Source organism: Muntiacus reevesi, chromosome 1, assembly GCF_963930625.1.
Source record: "Muntiacus reevesi chromosome 1, mMunRee1.1, whole genome shotgun sequence".
Taxonomy (NCBI): domain Eukaryota; kingdom Metazoa; phylum Chordata; class Mammalia; order Artiodactyla; family Cervidae; genus Muntiacus; species Muntiacus reevesi.
Genome location: NC_089249.1, coordinates 38,828,130 through 38,851,668, shown reverse-complemented (window position 1 = coordinate 38,851,668; position 23,539 = coordinate 38,828,130). Strand labels below are relative to the sequence as shown.

The window sequence follows — 23,539 nt, the reverse complement described above, 5'->3', positions numbered from 1 at the left end:
ATACATGTATATGCATGGCTGAGTCTCTTCGCTGTTCACCTGGGACTATGACAACATTGTTAATCAGTTATACCCTAATATAAAATAAAAAGTTTAAAGTTTGGGGAGGAAATTACACAATTCTGCAACCAATTCTATTTTTGTGTACACAATTAACATTTTTTCAATATTTTAGATATTAGCTAAAATTACTAAAATTGTTCATATCTGCTATCTAGATATTTTCAAGTCGGAATTCTGAACAGACGATACTCAATTTTTATGAACAAATTTTCTCTACCATGTTCTTATGTGGAGAAACCCAGACAAATATGAATCCCACTACTTAATAAATGTGAAGGTTTACTTAGCCTCTATAAGCCTGGTGTCCTCATTTATAAGTGCAAAATCTTTCAAGGGTATGAGAAATAAACACAAAGCATCCAAAGTCCCTAGTAAAACACTATACTACATATCAATTCCTTCCTCCATGAAGGGGGGAAAAAAAGTCTATGAAATATACCAGATTCTGTTACCTAATCTGATTTCCTGAAAGAAGACAAATCTAACTTTTTCTGCTTTATAATCTATACTTCAGGGTAGGGTTGAAAATTTACTGTAAAGAGTCAGGTTGTAACTATTTGGGGGTTTCTGGGTCACATGTGGTGTCTGTCAAATTCTTTGTGTTAATTTTTAATAACCTACAAAAAATGTGAAAATCATTCTTGGCTAGTAGAAAGAAAACCCTGGACACAGTGTGCTAGCCCCCTGCTCTAAATTTATAGATGCTCATTAATCCTCATCTCATTATCTGTGTAATATGAGGCTCTTCAATACTTAACTGAAAATTTTCTCTATTATTTATCAACTCTTCAGTGTTAATAAACACTAATTAACACATTTATATGCAAAGTGCTATCAGGCAACTGTACCTAAAGAAAAAGAGATGCGTCTCATGTGATTAAAAAGAAGTACAAATAAAGCCATTTGAAGCTCTCCTCTATTGTCACTTCTGTCTTTCCATTTTTTTCCCCCCCTGAGCCTACTACTAATCCGGATTTACAGCATAACCAATTTACATTCATGACCTCGGGCTTCGCTTCCCATAATCCTGAATTGAAATTGGTGCTAGCTTGAGCTCCTTGATGAGAATCTGATTAGGCTTCTTGTATCACAGAGCTGGGCTTCCCTGGTGGTTCAGTGGCAAAGAATTCTCCTGCCAAACAGGAGATTCAATCTAGAGATTGAATTCGATCTAGAATTCAATTGGTTCAATCTCTAGATGGAGGAAGAGTCCCTGGAGAAGGAAGTGGCCACCCACTCCAGTATTCTTGCCTGGAGAATCCCATGGACAGAGGAGCCCGGCGGGCTACAGTCCATGGGGTCGCAAAGAGTCAGACATGACTTAGAGACTCAACAACAATCACAGAGTTAGGGGTCCCCTCACTGCCTATCCCTCCTCAGGCTCTCTCCTTTCAATTCTGATACACTTTTATAAGTTCACCTTCCTCCCCCCAACTTCCAAAACAATAATTTCTTCCTCTCTTCCCTATTTCAGCTCACCTGATCCCTAGCTGTCCAATTTTTGTCCCTTTTCACACATAATCACAATGGAAAAAACTCTGAATTCCATGTCAGAATGAGTTGTTACTGCTCTGCCTCTGAGAATTTGTGCAATTTCTTAGCCTGAGGACCTGATTCTTTATCTATCACAGGGGTTAAAAGACAGCCTGTGATGCCAATCAGGTGCAGTTAAGGCCAGAGAAAATAACACAGTCAAAGTTTTTCTTTATAATCTATAAAAGTACTCTAAGAGACCTCTGAGATCTCTGGTTCAGAAGTCAAATGTGAGTCAAGATCTGGCTCTGCCATTTATGTTTATGAATTAATGACCCTGGGCAAGTTAACCCCTCTAAACCTTATTTTTCTTCATCTGTAAAATAAAAACAGTAATAACATCTACTTATAAGGTTTTGTGAGGGTTGCATGGCTTAATCCACACCCAGCACTCATTATAGTAAAGGCTGACAAAAAGTTAAACATAATTATTATCTAATGGTAAATCAGGATTCCCTGATCTTTTAGGTTACCTTCCCAGTCTCTACATACTTCTGAGTGTATATATTTATTTCCACAGGTAAATTTATGCCTTTTTTTTTTTTAATGACACTGGTTAAACAAGTTCTCTGGCATTTTTCTCTGTTGCACTGTGTTCCTCATACAGGGATTTTTTTTTTTTTAATGTCTCTCACCATTCAAAGAGAGGGGAGAAGGAGGACAGAAATGAAGGAAGGAAAGAGAGAGAACTCTCAGTTCACATTCTGTATGTTATCAATTAGTACAGTCAGTTTGGTGATAATGTGGCATATGTGTTCCTGAAAAATCGTGATGCTATGCAAAATCACACCATGAAAAGCACAGGACTGAGGGGAGAAAATAGCCGTCAGTGACACATAAAAAAGAAAAGACCTTAGCACAGTTTTTCAAATGTTAAATGGCTAAAAAATAAATAAAAATAATAATAAACATGGTATCTTACTTTGCAAAAGACCTGAAGTTTGCTTGTGGAATTGGGTGTCCAAGGGCTGTGGCTTGTGAGTTCATTGTGCAATGGTGGAAGAAGGCTTATCTGAAATTGGAGGCTTATGAATCAAGACATGGGTGGTCATGGCTCATGATATGCAGTGAAATCAGGGAGCTGTGGAGCGACAGAGGCGACAGAGGTGTGTGCATGGGTATTTTGTCAATTTCTACGTGGCTCTCAGTTCAGCTATGTGAAATGCCCTGTGTTCACCCACTAGGTGAAAATAAAGTAAAATCAGGCACAATAAATGTGAAATCTACATTCTACTCAAATTGCTCCCTAACATCAATGCTATAGGAATAAAATTTCATTTTCAAAACAGGCACGGTAGCTGAACTGACTGTATTTATCTCCAAACTGTGAACTCCTGAAAAACATTCCCAGAAATATAATCACTATTTTCAAAGTCTGTGTTGCCCTTCAATTTCCTACCAGCCCAAAGCCTTTACCAAGAAGTCATTCTTTCCTCGTCAGTATTGAGTTACTATACATAATCTAAAATATTTAACTGCATCCTTGTTTCTTCAGCCTTCCCAGCTATGGAGAGCTCTGATTCAGACAGCCATGCCGTATGTGTTTAGGTATCTAAACAGTCCCGTCCCCAAAGGTGTCCATTGCAACAGAGGAGGAAAAGGCCTGCTAGTCAATAACTCACTGGCATGGCACGACATTTACTCAGCTGTCAAATATTTACAGTGAGAATCTACTAGGTACATGAGAGCATAGGAGTTATGAGATGAAACCACAGCCTACACTGCTACATTTAAAAGGATAACCAACAAGTCCTACTGTACACACAGGGAACTCTGCTCAGTTACGTGGCAGCCTGGATGGGAGGGAAGGTCGGGGGAGAACGGATACATGTGTATGCATGACTGAGCCCCTTCACTGTCCACCTGACGCTATAACAACAGAGTTAATTGGCTATCAGTTCACTTCAGTTGCTCAGTTCTGCCCGACTCTGCAACCCCATGGACTGTATACTCCAATACAAAATAAAAAGTTTAAAAAAAGAAAAAGATGAAGCCACATCCAACCCATCATAGTAAGAGGTAGAGACTCAACTCAGTAGATTATTTCAAGTCAATGCTATGTAAGGGCTTCCATGTTATGTAGAAGGTGTAAAATATTACAACACATGTAAAAATAACAGTAACACAAAACATAACATGAAGCACCTTAATAGAAAGTACAAAATACATTACCTTCAATGTTGGAAGAAGGGACCAGGAGAAAGTTCATGGAGGTGATTAGCAGACCTGAAGGATGAAGTAAATTTTGGATATGAGAGAGAGACTTCCTTAGTGTGGCATGAGTCAAGAAAAAAGCAGGACATGGAGATGTAAAGCATAAAGATCAAGAAGCACAGGCCATAAATTAAGATATATGACAAGTGGTAAGTTACGTACTAGACTTTGCATTTGACATGATGTGAAATGGAAACGCCACGGACAATTTTCAGCCAATGGAAAGCAACATCAGTGATGAATGGGCAATGGGGAGCCCAAAGGGCTTTCAGAGATCCCGGGCTTTGAATAAGTTAAGAGACTTCATTCAGAGTCTTTGGATGCCAGGCAAGCACAGCAGGAGGGCTTCCCCCAGCTACAATTCCCGGCTTTGTGTCCAAGATTGATATTCACGGCTCTACTTAATGGATACTAACTGTGTCATTTGGTCTGGCAAATTGTATGAAAAAGTGGAAAGAAAAAAGAAAAATTACCTACAAAATGGGAAAAAGTATTTTTTAGAAACAAAGAAGGAAACAAAAGAATGCAATGCAACCTACAGCAGTAATAATATTGTCAGATATTTAAATCTGACATTCGTTAGGATCATATAATTAGGGGAGTGAAATAATATGATTCTGAATACATTTAAACATCTGACACAATGTATTTTTAATACTCAAAAAACTGTACAGCAATGTTCCTAAAAGCAAAAGCATTCTTGAACAGATGTTCATGTGAGATCTACAGCAAGATTAAGAAACATACATGCATTTCAACTGAGATTTTACATTACCAAGTAGAGAGACAAAATTTTACAAGGTGCTTTAAATTTTTAGAAAATATATTGAGAATTAAAACTACCACAAGTTTCTTCTAATCAAATTCCCAAACCTAGTTAATACATTCTACACAGAAGACTTGTATTCAAAGCCCATAAATTTTAACTAAAATAAGAAGTATAGTTTTTCACATAGCTGAAAAGTCCAATTAACATGTTCACCTGTCAAACAGTTAAAAACATACACAAACTTCAACTCTAAAATAAAAAAGAATTTTTAAAGACTATTTAATGGTTTAATCAAATCAGAACTATCCTATAGGGTAAATGATCAAAAGAATGTATGATAATTTACCTCATTATATCACCTTCACAAAAATTTTATGCAACTCAACTAAGCTATTATTTAAAAATCTAAAATATAATGAGCTGACTCGGAGTCCCTTAAAACTCCAGGCCAGTTCCCTTAAGTAAACATCATATCTACCTTGATGAGTTAATGACATATATGATTTCACCAAAGAATAAATGAAAAAGGAGACCTCTCTATACAACTTATTTCAGAATTATTTACTTAGAAAATGAGTCTAAACGTTTGTCTTAACCTCTTCAAAGTCATTCCCTCTTATATGCAATTTACTTAAACTGAAGAAACTGTGCAAGTGTAGTTACTAAAAAACAGAAACTCCTAGAAAATACAGTAGGTACAGTAGGTACAAGGATATCCTCCTTCATGTGGAAGTAGGTGTGTCAAAAGACAAAATATTTTACATACCATCCCCAGTGCATGTATGAGATTTATACTAACAGTGAGACTGACATGTGCCTGGGAATTTTGGCCTGTAAAGCTGACCAAAGCTTTGTAGCAAGGGTAAAAGTAAACCAAGTCATAAACATCTCAAGGAATCTCATTTTCTTTTTATGCTGACAAAAAGCTGCATACAATGGTTGTATGAGTAGTTCAAACTTGTGTGAACTGCTAATATCCCTTACGGTGTAGACAGTCTCAATAAATAACAGACACATTACGGGAAAATCAACATATCCAGGACTCCATTTCCAAAAGGATCCATAGTCATAGCCACGGCACCTGAACTCAAGAAGGCATGACACTTCCCAGCACCCCAACAGTGACACAAGCAGTCACGTCTGCTTTGCACTACACGGTGATACACTCTCACTAGCTCTCCTCTGACTTTCTACAGTATCTTAGTTTATACTTGCACTTAATTATTAGTAAGGGAACAAGCCTCCTCCTGAACAGTAAATGTAACAAATAAATAGATAAGAGCTACAAAAAATAGTAGATCTCTACGTACTAAGAATTATATATACTTGCCATTAAGCTCATACTTAAAAAAACTCTAAGTATAAAATTATGGAGTGTTATGAAAGAGTTTTATGAAAAGTTATGGATTTTTGGACAAGAGTTGTTCTTTGAAAAATTCCATTAATTGACTATTTAAACATTTAAAAGATCCATTAACATACATGGGTTTAAAAAAAAACTTTAAAGACACATATTCACTACTTTCTTGGTCCCAAGAAAAATGTTTACACAGAAATTTGGCAGTGCAAAGTCTGTGCTCAGAGCCAATAAAAACTTAAGAAAACTGAGCTTGGTAATAAGCACATTTTCACAGTACAACTAAAGTCATAGAACAACTCAAAGCAATCAATATTTATAGGATAATCACAGTATTTTGCATATCAGATTAATTTTTAAGTAATTTTAAGAAAAATTGAGATACACAGACACACACACACATACTTTCCCAACTGTTAATAGTCAACAGATTTTTTTCTTAGTTATAATGATGGAGGGAGGGAGGATTACTCTCTTGAACACTGACGTAAGGGAAGAAAATTGTGCGTATCCTCATCTCTATAAGCAAGAACCTCGGAGGCAGGAGGTAGGACCCTGTAGCACCTAGAGTACCAACTTCACCAAGTCCAGAATTCCCCTAGAGTTCCAAATAGGAATTTACAATATTGTCAAAGGGCTTATTGGGACTAAAAGTATTACCACATGTTTCAAGGTCTACAAATATCCTCCATGATAATTACGCCTTTGAGAGCCCTCCTTAGCAAAGAAAACATTCACAAACTCAAACTTACCCACACAAGCCAGGAAAGCTACTCTGAGCGATCCTCCGGGCAATACTGAGAGGACATTCCTCTCCGCTCACTCCGGTGCCCAGTGACCTTCGGCACATCAACATCAGCAAGGGTGGGGCTTGGAGCTTCAGTTTCGGCATTGTGCTACCCTGGACGAAGTTTCTCTGGTTTCTCCAGGGCGTTAACTAAGACTTCCTCTTCTTGTTAAGTGAGTAAACACAGCCACTACTATGCCTCCAACTCTTCCCTAAAGTGGTAAAGCCGTAAATGGCACAAATACTGATGGGGAAATTGCTAGGTGCTCAAAATTTAAACTAACGCTGTACAGATGGGCTGTTATTATTCCCATCTAAAGAGGTGATTTCGGAGGAACAGAGGTTAATAAGTAACTTAATGGGAATTACAGGCGCCACAATCCGGTCAACTGAGCTAATGAAGAAGACTTTCCACCATAGATACACAGAAAAAATGAAAAACAGAAACAGATGTTTAAAATGAAATACACAGCCCCACTTGCAGTAAAGGAAAATCCCCCGGTGCCAAACCAAAGCCAGAACCGATGGCCAAAGTGCTAGTAAGCACAAAAGCAAATATCAACAATTGTGGCCAACAGAAGAGTCACAGGAGTGTCTTTAAGGCTTATGTCTAACTGAAATTGGTACAGAGATGTCCCGTCAAAGAATGGGATCAGAAGAAAGTTCTCTCCAAACTTATGATTGCCAGCAGGGAAGGATGGGGGGAAGGGATAGTTAGGAAGTTTGGGATTGACATGTATACACCACTTATAGTTAAAATGGGCTTCCCCGGTAGCTCAGACCATAAAGAATCTGCCTAGAATGCAGGAGACCTGGGTTCGATTCCTGGGTCAGGAAGACTCCCTGGAGAAGGAAATGGCAACCCACTCCAGTATCCTTGTCTGGAGAATTCCATGGGCAGAGGAGCCTGGTGGGCTACAGTCCATGGGGTTACAAAGAGTCAGACACAACTGAGTGACTAACAGACACAAATTCTTTGTTGCAACATAACACTGAAGGCATAAACTATGGGAAAAGCACAATTCTTTCACGTCTGTGCACTAGCTTCTGGCTTCAGCTTCACAGTTAAAACAGATAATCAACAAGGACCTACTGGACAGCACAGGGAATTCTGTTCAATGTTATGTGGCAGCCTGGATGGGAGGGGAGTTTGGGGGAGAAGTGATACATGTATGTGTATGGCTGGGTCCCTCTGCTATCCACCTGAAAGTATCACAACACTGTCAGTCAGCTATACTCCAATATAAAACAAAAAGTTAAAAAAGGAAGAAGAGAGTTCTCTCTCAGGAGACCACACTAGACTTCCAGCCCTGCTTTTCTCCAGCACAGTGTACAAACTGCCCAACCATCCACAGCAACCCTAATGCTCGTATAGGAAGAAAAGAAGAGGCACACAAGTTGGAAATAAAGTTGGTTCTGAGGTCCTTCCATAAAACTGGAGCTGTCACCAAAGGGCTGCGATCATAATTACAGAATGATGAGAGTGACAGGAGAAATCCACCCATTGTCTTAGTAAGACTTTCAGTGGAGTTTGTCTCTGAGAGTCTGGGTGAGAGGTCAGGGGAAACACAGCCAGTAATTAACATCTTAAGCCTGGGGCTTCCCTGGTAGCTCACTGGTAAAGAATCTGCCTGCCAATGCAGGAGACATGGGTTTGATCCCTGATCCAGGAAGATCCCACATGCTGCAGAGCAACATAGCCTGTGTATCGTTAATACTGAGCCTGTGCTCTAGAGCCTGTGAGCCACAACAACTGAGTCTGCAGGCTCTAGGGCCCGTGCTCCACAACATAAGCCACCGAAATGTGAAGCTGGGATACCACAACTAGAGAGGAGCCATCACTCGCCACAACTAGAGAAAAGCCCCAGGCAGCAACAAAAACCCAGCACAGCCAAAAAAATAAATTAATTAAATTAAAAATAAGACAAACAAACCCCAAGCCTGTGTCACAACAGTTCTGAAGTCTGTGAGAATCTCCAAAGTAAGAAATGGAAGAAAAAATGGATCCTGGGCTTGTGATGCCCCTGGAGTACCCCTGAAATAAACAAACATAAAACTCCATCAAAAGTAATACTACATCAACAAGGCTGTAATGGAGTCCCACAAGCTAGAAAAACTAAACCAATACGAAACAAAAGCAAAAAAGAATCCTCACTAAAAAAGGAGCTTATAATTTAGAAATTACAAAATAAGTGAGAAAATGATTTACTGTGATTTGATGTATTTGAGTACTAACAAATAAATCAAATGGAAAATTTAGCACTCAACTAATGTTTTAACATGAAGATGCCAGAAAATCAGAATCATTAAGAGATGGGGGAAGAACAGAGCCTATAAATAGGGAAGTGAAAAAACAAACAGGTTTTACAACAATCAAACTGAATTTATATGCATATAGATATGCACATTTCTCTGCATAGAGAACCCATAGTTTTCATCAGAATCCTGTAACTTAGAAAGGGAATAGCATTACTATAAATAGAATTTTTAAAACTTGTTTAGAAAAGTGCTAATCGATATCAGAACTTAATTATCTGGCAGAACCTAATCACATCAACTTTTCTTCTCTACTATTTTTCAACTTCCTGACCACTCTGCTCTGTAACTATTCATTCCTAGAAATTCTGACCCATCCCCCAAGCCCATTCAGAAGCCTCCAACCCTTGCAAAACAGATCAAGTGGAAACTGTGATGTGCCACCCTGATCCTCTTTCACAACTGAAGGATTTTCTCCCCCAGATGTTGTAGTGATGCCAGCATACAGGCCTTGGCTATCAGTTCTCTTAAGAGTGGCCTTAGCTGAAGAGTCTCCTCATGTAAGTTCACAGTCCCCTCTCAGGGCAGCCCACATCCAAAGACTGGCTGGAGACAACTGTGAAACACCCTCCCAGCTTTAGAGCCTCCGGGGTCAGACTTCCACCAAGACTCCAAGTCAGCCTAGCTTCCCCCTGCCCAGAGTTGGTTTTTCCTTCCACTCCCCAGGGCTTGATTGATCCCAAGGGCACTTTCTGAGAAATTTCCAGTGCACTAATTTCCATCTGAGTTTGCATCCTAGGAACTCAAACTGCAACAGAAGAAAATCAGAAAGGAATAAAAAGGACAGGATATGAGAGCAATACTATCAAGGAAGTGAAGAGAGTCAGAAAGACTTGTAACCAGCCAGGAGAATGACAAAACGTATTAATATAATCTCTTTCTTTGATAATAGAAGGGAAGGCCTTTTTGAAAATGAACAATATAATCACAAAAATTCCCACCCACCGTATCAGTGTATCTCTGAACTTGAGAGTCAAAAGGAATCTTAACAGGGTATTCCAGTTCTAGCCCCTGTCACTTTGAAGATAAAGCTCTTAGGCCCAGGAGTCTGCAAAATGCCAAAACTGTAGCTGCTTAGAAATAGGAACATTTATTCTTTTAAGACAGTCACTTTTCCCAAAGCAAGTAAACAGGTACATTTAATACTCTGCTACGACAAGGTTACCAGTAGTGATATGAGTGATGTGTGTGTGTGTGTGTGTGTGTGTGTGTGTGTGTGTGTGTGTGCGCGCGCCCGCGCGCACGCGATTTCTGGCTTCCTTTAATAGTCATGGAAAAATGTGCAGCAAACAAATGTGTCACATTTCAAATACATATTTCTCATGGCTACTTCTGGTGAGCTGCCTTATCTTAGAAAGGGGAGAGAGTCAAAAACCCATGAGCCTACCTTAGATTTGTCCCATGCCCCAGTAGCAGAATTCTTATATATCTTTTAGTTATGAATCATTGATAACAATGTTAATGATAGTTTTATAAAAGGCTAATCTTAACCTAGTTGTGGTGTGTACTCAGTCATCAGTCATGTCCGACTCTTTGTGACCCCATGAACTGCAGAGTCCACCAGGCTCCTCTGTCCATGGAATTTTCCAGGCAAGAGTACTGGAGTGGGGAGCCATTTCCTCCTCCAGGGGATCTTCCCGACCCAGGGATCGAACCCACAGTCTTACTCTGGTACAGGCTGGTATATGACTAATCATTACCCAGAATACTAAAAAAAAAAAAAAAACTGCACAAACTAAAACAATATTCATACGCACACTCAGAATGCCAATGACACTGGACAAATCTAATCAAAGTTCATGGGTATTTGTTGATTCCCTTACCTTTCGAACAAAGAGCAGAATACCAGAAGCAGTCATGAGAAACAGTATATATTTGAAATGTGACAGATTTGATTGCTATACATTTTTCCCATGACTACTGAAGGAAATTGGAAATTGTGCATGCACACACACACACACACACACGCACACACACATCTCTACTAGTAACCTTGCCCTACATTCCACATTTTGTAACCACAAATACAGAAGCAGACAAGATAAGCTGTAGCAAAACCTCTCAAACTAAACCCACCAGATCCAAAAAGACATAAAGGCATTTACATAAATTGTTAGGGCCGCCAAGCAGAATGAATCAACACTGTCATAATCCACCCATCTTGCAAACCTAAACACAGTCTCACTCTCAGTTCTTCAATTTGTCTTTCATTCCTTCCTCTCCCAAGAATCACAATCTGCTGGATCTTCTCTAAGCCAACCCCTTCTTCTCCTTCTAACTTTAAAATCTTTTTTTAATGAGAGTAAGAAACGAATGTGCTAGAAATATGAGAAAATCCAAAAGAAATTGTATGTGTGTCTGCACTCAGTTGTATCCGACTCTCTATAGACAGTAGCCCGCCAGGCTCCTCTGTCCATGGCATTCTCCAGGCAAGAACACTGGAATGGGTTGCCATTTCCTCCTCCAGGGTATCTTCCCAACCCAGGGATTGAACCTGCATCTCTTGTGTCTCCTGCACAGGCAGCAGATTCTTTACCACTAGCTCCACCTGGGAAGCCAAAAGAGGTTTCTAAACTCTAAATGTCAAACCTCAATTATATAGAAACTAAGCTAGTTGAATACATACCGGTAGAATGACTAACAAAATACCTTAACAACTTATCTGGAAAAGGAATGAGAGTGCAATATAACACATATTGGGGGAGAATCATGTCACATTATTAACACTTTACAGGCATACAAAAGGGCAAACATGCATGGCATGTGAATGAGAGGAAGAACCAATTTGTTCATATAATAAAAGATCAAATGAGTCACTATGGGTTTAGAGTCACTGTTTGGACACAGAATCTGGATAAAAGGTAGAAAACATAAAAACAGAAGAAACATAAATGGGCACTTCTTGTGAATAAATATACACAGGACTAACAATATTCATTCTTCACATAAGTCATTTAGAAGAAGGAGATCATAATTCAATTTCAGGTCTGTAGACAGCTTGTGCTGTGCTATGCTTAGTCGCTCAGTTGTGTCCGACTCTTTGTGACCCCATGGACTGTAGCCCGCCAGGCTCCTCTGTCCGTGAGGATTCTCCAGGCGGGAATACTGGAGTGGGTTTTCATGACCTCCTCCAGGGGATCTTCCCAACCCAGGGATCAAACCCAAGTCTGCCACATTGCAGGTGGATTCTTCACCAGCTAAGCTACCAGGGAAGCCCACAGACAGCTTAAGTCTCTCTTATTATAAGATAGAAAATACTGATTTGAGGACAATGAACTCATCATTACTGTAAAATAATATAATGGCATGTAAGTAAATAAAATGGCAGTTTTGCCTTAAATTGGCAAAGTTTTAGGTATATACCTAGGAAACATCACACAGACTTACCAGATTATGGATTTCAATGTAATTTTCAACCTAGGAATCACTGTAGTGTTCCAATGAGTCATGCTTTTATTTGACAATTTCAATCAAAAGGCCAACAAAATTTTGAAAAACATGGTGAAAACAAAGAATTTCTCATATTTATTCATGTCCTACAACCAAAGAGAAGTTGGAAAGTGTGGTGACCTCAGCTCAAAGAAACTGATCGCTTGTGTTTATGCCCTCACTCTGCCACTGAATAGCTCTGTACCTCAGGGAGTAACCTAACCTCCCTCTGCTCCATTTCCTCACCCGTAAAATGAGATCAATGAGACCTGTTTGTAAACTCTCATTCACGTCTATTCTAGAACATTTACCTAATTCAAACCTAAAAACAGAAAATCTACGTTAATAGATTTGGGCTAAGACAGGTTGCAAAGAGTCAGACACAACTGAGTGAACTGAACACACAGCAATTGGCAGTTTCACTCTTTTCAACAGAAAGTGGTATATTTTCAGAAAAACAAAATTACCAAGGAGAAAAGTGTGTGAAAGTGTTAGTTGCTTAGTCGTGTCCAACTCTTTGTGACCCCATGAACTGCACAGACCACCAGGCTCCTCTGTCCATGGAATTCTCCAGGCAAGAATACTGGAGTGAGTTGTCATTTCCTCCTCTTAAGGGATCTTCCTGACCCAGGGATGGAACCCAGGTTGACAAATCAGGGGAAAAAAGTGTCAGTTGCCATGAGGACAGCTATAAATTCACCTCAGAAATTATAAAAAAAATACTTTTACAGAGCCTCCAACTTCTGCTGAAAAATTCCCATTTACATGTACAGACTCCACCAAAACACAATAGGAACAAAGAATTTCTGAGAGGCAGAGAAAATAGAAGTTTTTGGCACACATACCAATATTTCTCATCATTATAAAGATTTCACTTACAGCTTCCTCATTTCACCTGACTCAGATGCGGCTGGCATTTCACAGAACTGGCTGGGTGAATGCATATCAAAAGAACTGCCAAGATGTTCCTTGTAAAACAGCATTTTTAAACTTATAACATCATCCCCCAAACCTATGCTTTCCACAAAAAAGTTAAACTCTAAAAAAATGATCAGACTACATTAGCCTATTAAAATCATGGGTGCTTCAGGATATTTAAGTGCCGTTTGGAAAGAAAAAGACATTTGATATAAGAGTACCAAACCCTTCCCAGAGTATTTTTACAGTCAGAAAATAACCACATTAGCTCGATAATATGACATAAGGTGGCTCGGTGGTAACGAACTCACCTGCCAATGCAGGAGACGCAGGAGATGCAGGTTTGATCCCTGGGTTGGGAAGATCCCCTGGAGAAGGAAATGGCAACCCACTCCAGTATTTTTGCCTGAGAAATCCCATGTACATAGAGCCTGACGGGCTACCATCCATGGAGTGGGAAAGAGTCAGATACGAATGAGCGTGCACACACACACAGATATACACACAACCTCTCCTAAATATAATCATATGCTCTGGCTCCAGGAAGAAAGGAAGGAGCAAGTCAGCAAATGCAGAAAATGAACCGTGAACGCTGATATGGTACCATCTTACCAAAAACTCCACAGAAATACACTCTGTGAAATACTGTGAAGAATCATCCTATATACACTTTAACAAGCTAATACTAAGCAAGCAGCCTTGAAAAATTAAATCAGGCGGCATTACGATAAACAGAATGAAATGCCTGTTTTCAGAGTATGCAGTTTAGAAAAAGCTGTGTAAACAGTCCTGAGAATGACATAGCCTATATCATCCTTCGAAAATACAACTTGCAATTAAATTTGCACATCAAATGATCTGTGAAGATTATATGTTACCAATAAATAGGGGTGGCAGAGGGGTCTTAAATCATATGAGCCTCGCCAGTGGCACAGAGAACTGCAGTCACATAAAGAAAAGCCACTGCAGCAAACACTTCAACATGTGTTTGAATGCCACAGTGATGCACTGATATTAAAGTGCTAGAGGCTGTATTAGCTTTAACTTCTTTAAATATCACTGGACTTGAGTTTGCCCAGGCAACAGAAAAGTGCTAATACAATGAAAGTGAATGGTAACCCACTCCAGTATCCTTTTGCCTTGAGAATCCTATGGACAGAGAAGTCTGGCAGGCTACAGTCCATGGGGTCTCAAAGAGTCAGACACGATTGAAGAGACTTATTATACATGCACACACAACCTTAACCAAATGATTAACATAGGCAATAGGATATAGTTATAAAGAACCTGCCTTTATGTGCAAAACAGGTTGAGATACCAGTACTGTTACTCACAGCTGTATGACTTTGGCCAAATTACTAAGTCGTTATGCTTGTTTATGAAGTGAAAATAATAGACTCTTATTCAAAGAGGCTGAATGAAATGAATGTAAAGAGCACAGTCTGATTAACTGTCAGGAATGAATGGCAGTTTAACAGACATCACCCCTTCTCTGAGTTTTCTTTACCTTTGCCTGAGTACGATCCTAAACTGCTGCATGTTATATATCTTTATCAAATGAACTCTCATCAAAACTTTAACCACGACTATTTTTAAGTCTTTTACCATTCACAATTATTGTTTTACTCTGATTCTTCCCTGAAAGCTTTTATAATCAGCTACTGTGAGAACATTCCATAATGGCCTAACTTGAATAACGTAGAGATCATGCCACTGGGCTGTGGTAAGAATTTCCAGAACTAATGAGGAAACTGAACTGCTAACTAAAAATCAAGCAGAATATGGGACTGAATGAACTAGTGTGGATGATTATAATTTTTTTGACTTTTGTTTGAAGCATTGCTGGCTCTTTACTGTTATATTTTCCAGATTTAAAGAAATCTTTTTTCTCTTTTAAGCTACCTATAATTTATAGCAATCTGGTAAATTATACTTTTGGAAACAGAATCAAAGCATTTATCTCTTCTCCCTACCCGATCCCCCCAGAATCTGAAAACTCTTAGTGAATATTCAATCTGCACAGCCATATAGTTATCTACATAAAGTTCAATAAGCATTTGTTCTTCTAAAAGGAGAGAATGGTAAACACTGTCTATATTAGCAAAACTTGCACTAGAATGTCATATCTGAGAATGATGTGCACAGAGTCAAGATATGATGAGACAGCTTTAAGGAACTAAGGCTGAATTTAGGAAGCCAATTTTATAAAGCTTGCTTCAAAAATCAGCCTGATACCTTGCTTATATGGTTTCTGCCTAACAAGTGAGCAAGCAAAGTCTATTCTTATAAGACCCAGGAACCTAGGGATATTGTTGGGGGGGTGGGGGGGGGACGACCAGAAGACAGGAATTCACCTGTCTCTAAGTACTGCAGGCAAAAGCTGATGGTGAGTCACTGGCTTGGTTTCCTAACCCCAGAAGATTTTAAGAGGACAATCTGAGATGCCTTATTACAAGTGTTTAAGTGCAATCTGAGATTTCTTATTAGAAGTGGCTCCAGCAAAGCAGACTTAAAAAGAGCATACATAGTTGATAACTATTCTTACAGAACTGATATAAATTATACCAAGTTTAATGAGACCAGATTTACTTTGCAAACAAATTACTCTTACTGAAAATATCTTTGACAGAAATGAGAGTGTCCCCAAAGACAAAAATTGTGTTTCAGTGCAAAACTACAGCACACTTTTGTGGGTATTAAATTCTTGTCCTGTTCATTGTCTTTGAGGTTTGGTCAACTACCTGTAAACTGGACTGGATCCTGAAGTCTTCTAGGCTTCCCCAATATTTAGCTACAACTCTCCAAACTAATGTGTTCAATTTTTTTCCCATTCTTCTGACTTGGAATCACTAAATTAAAACTGCCTCTTTCCCAAAGTCCTTCAAGCTGAAGCGGGACAACTTGATGAGAACTTCAGGGAAATCACCACAATAACTCATGCATGGACAACCCTCCTTCCTGCTGCCATATGAGTCCGTCAGAAAGTTCTCCAGAAGGCCTGATGACATCACAGAGACAAACTGCAAATGAGGAAAATCTGCCACATTGCTGCGAGCACTCCCCCTAGTCCATCTGAAGATTCTCTGAGTCCAACATCTAGAAATATTCTCGACGACTGATTGCCCTCTGGACTCAAAAACTAAGTTCATAGTTCATTCTAACCATTAAACTGTTTTTTGTATTTTTTGTCTCCAGAGAAATCTCCAGCACCGAGAGACCATTTCAATGGGTTACTGGACAAGCTACACTAACTCGGTTTTTAGACCTTGAAAGTTCTTGGCGAAGTTTCAGAATGAATGACAGGGTTCGGGACACACTACTCCCAAAATACCTCGGCATAGACTATTTTAAGTGGGGAGATAGTGGAGGACAGAGGAGCCTGGCGTGCTGCACGCCATGGGGTCGCAAAGAGTCGGACATGACTTACACTAAACAAAAGTGAGGAAAAAGCAGAAGCAAGACAGTCACCCGACCTTCCCCGAGCCTTTCTCCCCAGAAACAGGTCCTAAAATCGTCATGTGAGAGGTGCCCTTCCTATACCCAGAGAAAAGGAACATCTTTATCTCTGAAGCAAAAGGCACACAGAACAATCTGAACACACAGGCCTTCTTAAATTTCCCCCCAGTTCCCAACACTTACTTCCTACTCTAATCGATCATATTCCTCCACAATCGTCCACTCTTCATCAAAACCAGCATAAAAACACTCAGGTCTGATTCTCCATTTCCTTAGAAAGGCTTCATGTCACAAACAATTTTACTAAATAAATGTGCGTGCTTTTCTCCTGGTAATCTGCCTTTGTCAGCTTAATTTGCAGCTCCGGCCAAGGGCCCTGAGAGAATGAGGGAAAATATTCTTCTCCCCTATGCTCCAGACATCACTCTTCACATGAGTTTATAAGGTTTTTTTTTCTGTTCACCCACACTCTCACCAAACACTGCATGTCATTTGTTTTACAAATTTATTTCAATTTGGAAGAGGAAAATTTTTTCAAACATCTCTTAGGTTAGCAGTCATATTCATCTCTCTTTAAAACAATTTCTATATAACTTCCTCAAAATTTTCTTGCTGATTTTTCATCTTTTTTTTGTTTGTTTTAGACCAACAGGATTCATCTGTCAGTTGTCAGTATGAGTGTTTTAAAATTGTGTATATATAAGGCATAAACATGCATAAGATTTTTTTCCTCTAGACCAAAATAAACATGCAGCTTAAATATATGTTTTCAATGTCAAGCTCCAACTTAGAACATATACTGTAGACCTTATATCCATATCTTTTATTTTTTAAACAAGGTAGATTAGGACTTTTTGTACTTTTTATAATGGTCTCAGATATGCCTGTGTGTCTGCATGCTCAGTCGCTCAGTCATGTTTGACTCTTTGAGACCTTTTGGACTGTAGCCCACCAGGCTTCTCTGTCAACTTTTCAGGCAAGAATACTAGAGTAGATGGCCATTTTCTTCTCCAGGGGATCTTCCCAACCCGGGGATCGAAGCAAAATCTTCTGTGTCTCCCTCTGTGTTTCCTCCTGATTCTTTACCCTCTGAACCATCAGGGAAGCCCATAATAGTACCAGACATTATCTCTAAATTAGGAACAACATTAATCTTTTTATAAATTGGATGCATGTGGTAATCCTTTCTTTATACCTGTCTAGATTACTCTGTGGTGGTTTAGTGGCTAAGTCGTGTCTGACTCTTGCAACCCCATGGACTATATACAGCCGATCAGACTCCTCTGTCCATGAGATTTCCCAGGTAGGATTACTGTGGGTTGCCATTTCACTCTCCAGGGGATCTTCCCGACCCAGGGATCAAACACCAGTCTCCTACACTGCAGGCAGATTCTTTACCAACTGAGCCATCAGGGAAGCACCTCAGTCAGTTCAGTTCAGTCACTCAGTCGGGTCCAACTCCTTGAGACCCCATGGACAGCAGAACACCAGGCCTCCCTGTCCATCACCAACTCACAGAGCTCATTCAAACTAATGTGCATCAAGTTGGTGACGCCATCCAACCATCTCATCCTCTGTCGTCCCTTTCCCCTTCCACCTTCAATCTTTCCCAGCATCTGGGTCCCTTCCAATCAGTTGGTTCTTCGCATCAGGTGGCCAAAGTATTGGAGTTTGAGCTTCAGCATCAATCCTTCCAATGAACATTCAGGACTGATATCCTTTAGGATTGACTGGTTGGATTTTCTTGCAGTACAAGGGACTCTTAAGAGTCTTCTCCAACATCACAGTCCAAAAGCATCAATTCTTCAGGGCTCAACTTTCTTTATAGTCCAACTCTCACATCCATACACAACTACTGGAAAAATCATAGCTTTCAATAGACAGACATTTGTTGGTAAAATAATGTCTCTGCTTTTTAATATGCTGTCTAGATTGGTCATAGCTTCTCTTCCAAGGAGAAAGCATCTCTTAATTTCATAGACACAGTCAACATCTGCCGTGTGATCATGGAACCCAAAAAAATAAAGTCTCTCACTGTTTCCGCATCTACCTGCCATGAAGTGATGGGACTGGATGCCATGATCTTAGTTTTCTGAATGTTGAGTTTTAAGCCAACGTTTTCACTCTCCTCTTTCACTTTCATCAAGAGGCTTAGTTCTTCTTCAATTTCTGCCATAAAGGTGGTATCATCTGCATATCTGAGGTTATTGATATTTCTCCCAGCAATCCTGATTCCAGCTTGTGCTTCAGCCAGCCCAGTGTTTCTCATGCTGTACTCTGCGTATAAGTTAAATAAGCAGGCTGACAATATACAGCCTTGATGTATTCCTTTCCCGATTTGGAACCAGTCTGTTGTTCCATGTCCGGTTCTAATTCTCACTTCTTGACTCACATACAGACTTCTCAGGAGGAAAAGTCAGGTAGTCTGGTATTCCTATTTCTTGAACAATTTTCCACAGTTTGTTGTGATATACAGGGTCAAAGGTTTTGGCATAGTTATTAAGAAGAAGTTTTTCTGGAACTTTCTTGCTTTTTTGATGATCCAGCGGATGTTGGCAATTTTGATTTCTGGTTCCTCTGCCTTTTCTAAATCCAGCTTGAACATCTGGAAGTTCACAGTTCACATACTGTTGAAGCCTGCCTTGGAGAATTTTGAGCATTACTTTGCTAGCATGTGAGATGAGTGCAATTGTGTGGTAGCTTGAGCATTCTCTGGCATTGCCTTCTTTGGGATTGGAATGAAAACTGACCTTTTCCAATCCTGTGGCCACTGCTGAGCTTTCCAAATGTGCTAGCATATTGTGTGTAGCATTTTCACAGCATCATCTTTTCGGACTTGAAATAACTCAACAGGAATTCTATCACCTCCTCTAGATTTGTTCATAGTGATGCTTCCTAAGGCCCATTTGACTTGGCATTCTAGGATGTCTGGCTCTAGGTGAGTGATCACACCATTTTGATTATCTGGGTCATGAAGATCTTTTTTGTATAGTTCTTCTGTGTATTCTTGCCACCTCTTCTTAACATCTTCTGCTTCTGTTGGTGGTGGTGGTATCGCTGCTCAGTTGTGTCTGACTCTTTGCGACCTCATAGACTGCAGCCCACCAGGCTCCTCTGTCCATGGGATTCTCCAGGAAAAATACTGGAGTGGGTTGCCATTTCCTTCTCCATTTCCAGCTTCTGTTAGGTCCATTTATGGTGCCCACCTTTTATAAAAGCTTCCCTTGCTTTCTCGAATTTTCTTAAAGAGATCTCTAGTTTTTCGTATTCTATTGTTTTCCTCTCTTTTTTTGCACTGATTGCTGACGAAGGCTTTCTCATCTCTCCTTGCTATTCTTTGGAACTCTGCATTCAAATGGGTATATCTCTCCTTTTCTCCTTTGCCTTTAGCTTCTCTTCTTTTCTCCACTATTTGTAAGGCCTCCTCAGACAACCATTTTGCCCTTTTGCATTTCTTTTTCTTGGGGGTGGCCCTGATCACTGCCTCCTGTACAATGTCATGAACCTCCGTCCTTAGTTCTTCAGGCACTCTATCTATCAGATCTAATCCTTTGAATCTATTTGTTGCTCCCATTGTATAATCATAAGGCATTTGATTTAGGTCATACCTGAATGGTCTAGTGGTTTACCCTCTTTCTTCAGTTTACGTCTGAATTTGGTAATAAGGAGTTCGTGATCTGAGACAGTCAGCTCCCGGTCTTTTTTAGATTACTCTAATTCTATTTAACCCAAAACCTGAAGTGCCTTTTTGACGAACTCCCAATTAAAGTCATTTTTTACTTCAGAAGACAAAAACTTACACATTAACCTAATGCTTCTTCATCCATCCCCAAAAAGAAAAGTTTAATTTTTACTGTAAAAATAGAAGTAAGTTTTACAATAACCCATACATTGATTATACTGGTACTAAAGTTCAGTTCAGTTGCTCAATCGTGTCTGACTCTTTGAGACCCCATGGACTGGAGCACGCCAGGCCTCCCTGTCCATCACCAACTCCCAGAGTTTACCCAAACTCATGTCCATTGAGTCAGTGATGCAATCCAACCAACCCCTCCTTTATCGTCCCCATCTCTTCCCACCATCAATCCTTCCCAGCATCAGGGTCTTTACAAATGAGTTAGCTCTTCGCATCAGGTGGCCAAAGTATTGGAGTTTCAACTTCGGCATCAGTCCTTCCAATGAACATTCAGGACTGATTTCCTTTAGGATTGACTGGTTGAATCTCCTTGCAGTCCAAGGGACTCTCAAGAATCTTCTCCAACACCACAATTCAAAAGCATCAATTCTTCTGCACTCAGCTTTCTTTATAGTCCAACTCTCATATCCATACATGACTACTGGAAAAACCATAGCTTTGACTAGATGGACCTTTGTTGGCAAAGTAATGTCTCTGCTTTTTAATATGTTGTCTAGGTTGGTCATAACTTTTCTTCCAAGGAGTGTCTTTTCATTTCATGGATGCAGTCAACATCTGCAGTGATTTTGGAGCCCCCAAAATAAAGTCCATCACTGTTTCCATTGTTTCCCCATCTATTTGTCAAGAAGTGATGGGACCGGGTCCCGTGATCTTAGTTTTCTGAATGTTGAGTTTTAAGCCAACTTTTTCACTCTCCTCTTTCACTTTCACCAAGAGGCTCTTTAGTTCTTCGTCACTTTCTGCCATAAGGGTGGTGTCATCTACATATTTGAGGTTATTGATGTTTCTCCTGGGAATCTTGATTCCAGCTCGTGCTTCATCCAGCCCAGCGTTTCTCATGATGTGCTCTGCACAGAAGTTAAATAAGCAGGGTGACAATATACAGCCTTGACGTACTCCTTCCCTATTTGAAACCAGTTTGTTGTTCCATGTCCAGTTCTACCACAGCATTTATGTGAGGATGCCTCTTGTCATTCTTTCTCTATTTCTTAATGTCTTTGAGTATTACCATATTCAATAACGTAACAGAAAACTTTTATGGCTTCTTAAAATAAAATCAAAATATCACCCCTTCATCAGTCAGCCAGTCAGTCCCTAAAGTTTATGAACTTTCAGAGCTTGATGTCAAAATCCAATCCTCATCTCAGACTCCCAGGATAAACTGTGCATTGTACACATATGATGGGCTACCCTGGTGGCTCAGATGGTAAGGAATCCACCTGCAACGTACGAGACCCAGGTTCAACCTCTGGTTTGGGAAGATCCCCTGGATAATAAGGGCGTGGCAATCCATTCCAGTACTCTTGCCTGGAGAATCCCATGGACAGAGGAACCTGGAGGATTACAATCCATGGGCTCGCAAAGAGTCAGACATGACTGAATGACTAACACACAGTTTAACATATATGGTATGTTTCAAAAACCACCCTAAATTCTCCCTTAGCTGACTTTCACATTCTAGAGGAAACTAAGATTCAGAAAGAATAAGGTAGCTTTTCTGAATGTGAATTAATTTTATCAAAGGTTTTCTATATCTTTAAATATTAAAAAAATAATTCAAATCAGCTATACTTCTATTTTAAAATTGGGTGGCTGTGCTACTACAAGTACATATTACATGGTCACTTACAGGGATTTTAAATTAATGCTTACATGGATCTTTGAGAAAGACACATACATGTACATAACTCCCACACCCATTCTCTTGGCATTGCTCCATTTGGTAAGGGAGCCTATTTACAGACATCTCAGGACCTGAGAGCAATGGATACTGCTTTATTCTGAAAAGCTACCAGTCTTCAAGATTCCTCCCCAAATTAAAATTGTAAATAATCTGTAAAAATAATGAGCCTTCAGTTCACTTTATATCATTTTGATTCATTTAACAATGAAACAAAATTCAATATCGACAGAAGATTACTCATTCTGAGGTATCTTGTTAGGGAATATTTATTTTTTAATTCACCTTGTTTGCTTCAAGGCAAACCCTATTCTGCATGCCATGAGGGTACCACTAGCCCACAGATGCATGCCAATAAATCAGGATAAGGCAGAAATATCTGATACTCACCTGCTAAGCCAATTTCCGCTCATTTGTGAGGGCTGTCAGTAATTACAGCAACAACACACTTTATCTCACACCATCAACTCTGTATTGCTTGAAATCACTCTCCAAGTGTGTGTATGTAGTGCATATATAGTCTACAGAACACTTTCGCTTTTTTTTCTTCTTACTTCTCTCAAGTTTGTCACCCTATCAAAATTATACAATGGGATTTACAGCAATTATTCTTAGTCATATGGTGACTCACCCACTACTCAGTACTGACCTTAAACATCAGACCTGTAGAAATCTCATCATAAGAGCCCTGATTCATCACTGAAGGACAGAAACATGGATGAAGAAAAATATCAATGACGGAAAAAATGTGAATTTTAAAAATTCATAAGCTCTGTAAATAAACAATTACTTAGTATATATTTACTAAACAGTATATATTTCTGTTGAAATTAAGTATTTGTTGAAATTTGTCTCGTGTGAATATGCTGATTGGTTCATAAACAAAGTCAAGAATTTGCCCTTTAGGTTACTCTGTATTACAGACATAGATACACACGCTAAAAGCATACAAGTAGCACAGGTATATGCATGAACATTAAGCAGCATAAACCTAATAAAAATCATACTTAAGTACAAATAAAAGATCAGAAGACTTTAATGCGATAACTTGGGAGGAGTTAATCATACAAACTGAATGAATAGACAAAAGATTGCAAGAA

General features: G+C 39.4%; 1 protein-coding gene across 5 annotated transcripts in view; it reads right to left on the bottom strand.

Moving 5' to 3' along the window:
- EPS8 (EGFR pathway substrate 8, signaling adaptor) overlaps positions 1–23,539 on the bottom strand; it is a 193,453-nt gene that overhangs the window by 106,976 nt on the left and 62,938 nt on the right. The window contains exons 1-2 of one of the 5 annotated variants that reach the window (XM_065940821.1): positions 6,689–6,791; positions 3,769–3,822 (exon numbers count right to left, since the gene is read on the bottom strand). The exons of 2 other annotated variants lie outside the window; for them this stretch is intronic. The gene's annotated coding sequence lies outside the window, so the exon portion shown is untranslated. Of the gene's footprint in view, positions 1–3,768; positions 3,823–6,688; positions 6,830–23,539 lie in introns of those variants that run through there. 2 more of the 5 variants (XM_065940835.1, XM_065940827.1) reach the window with 2 other exon arrangements.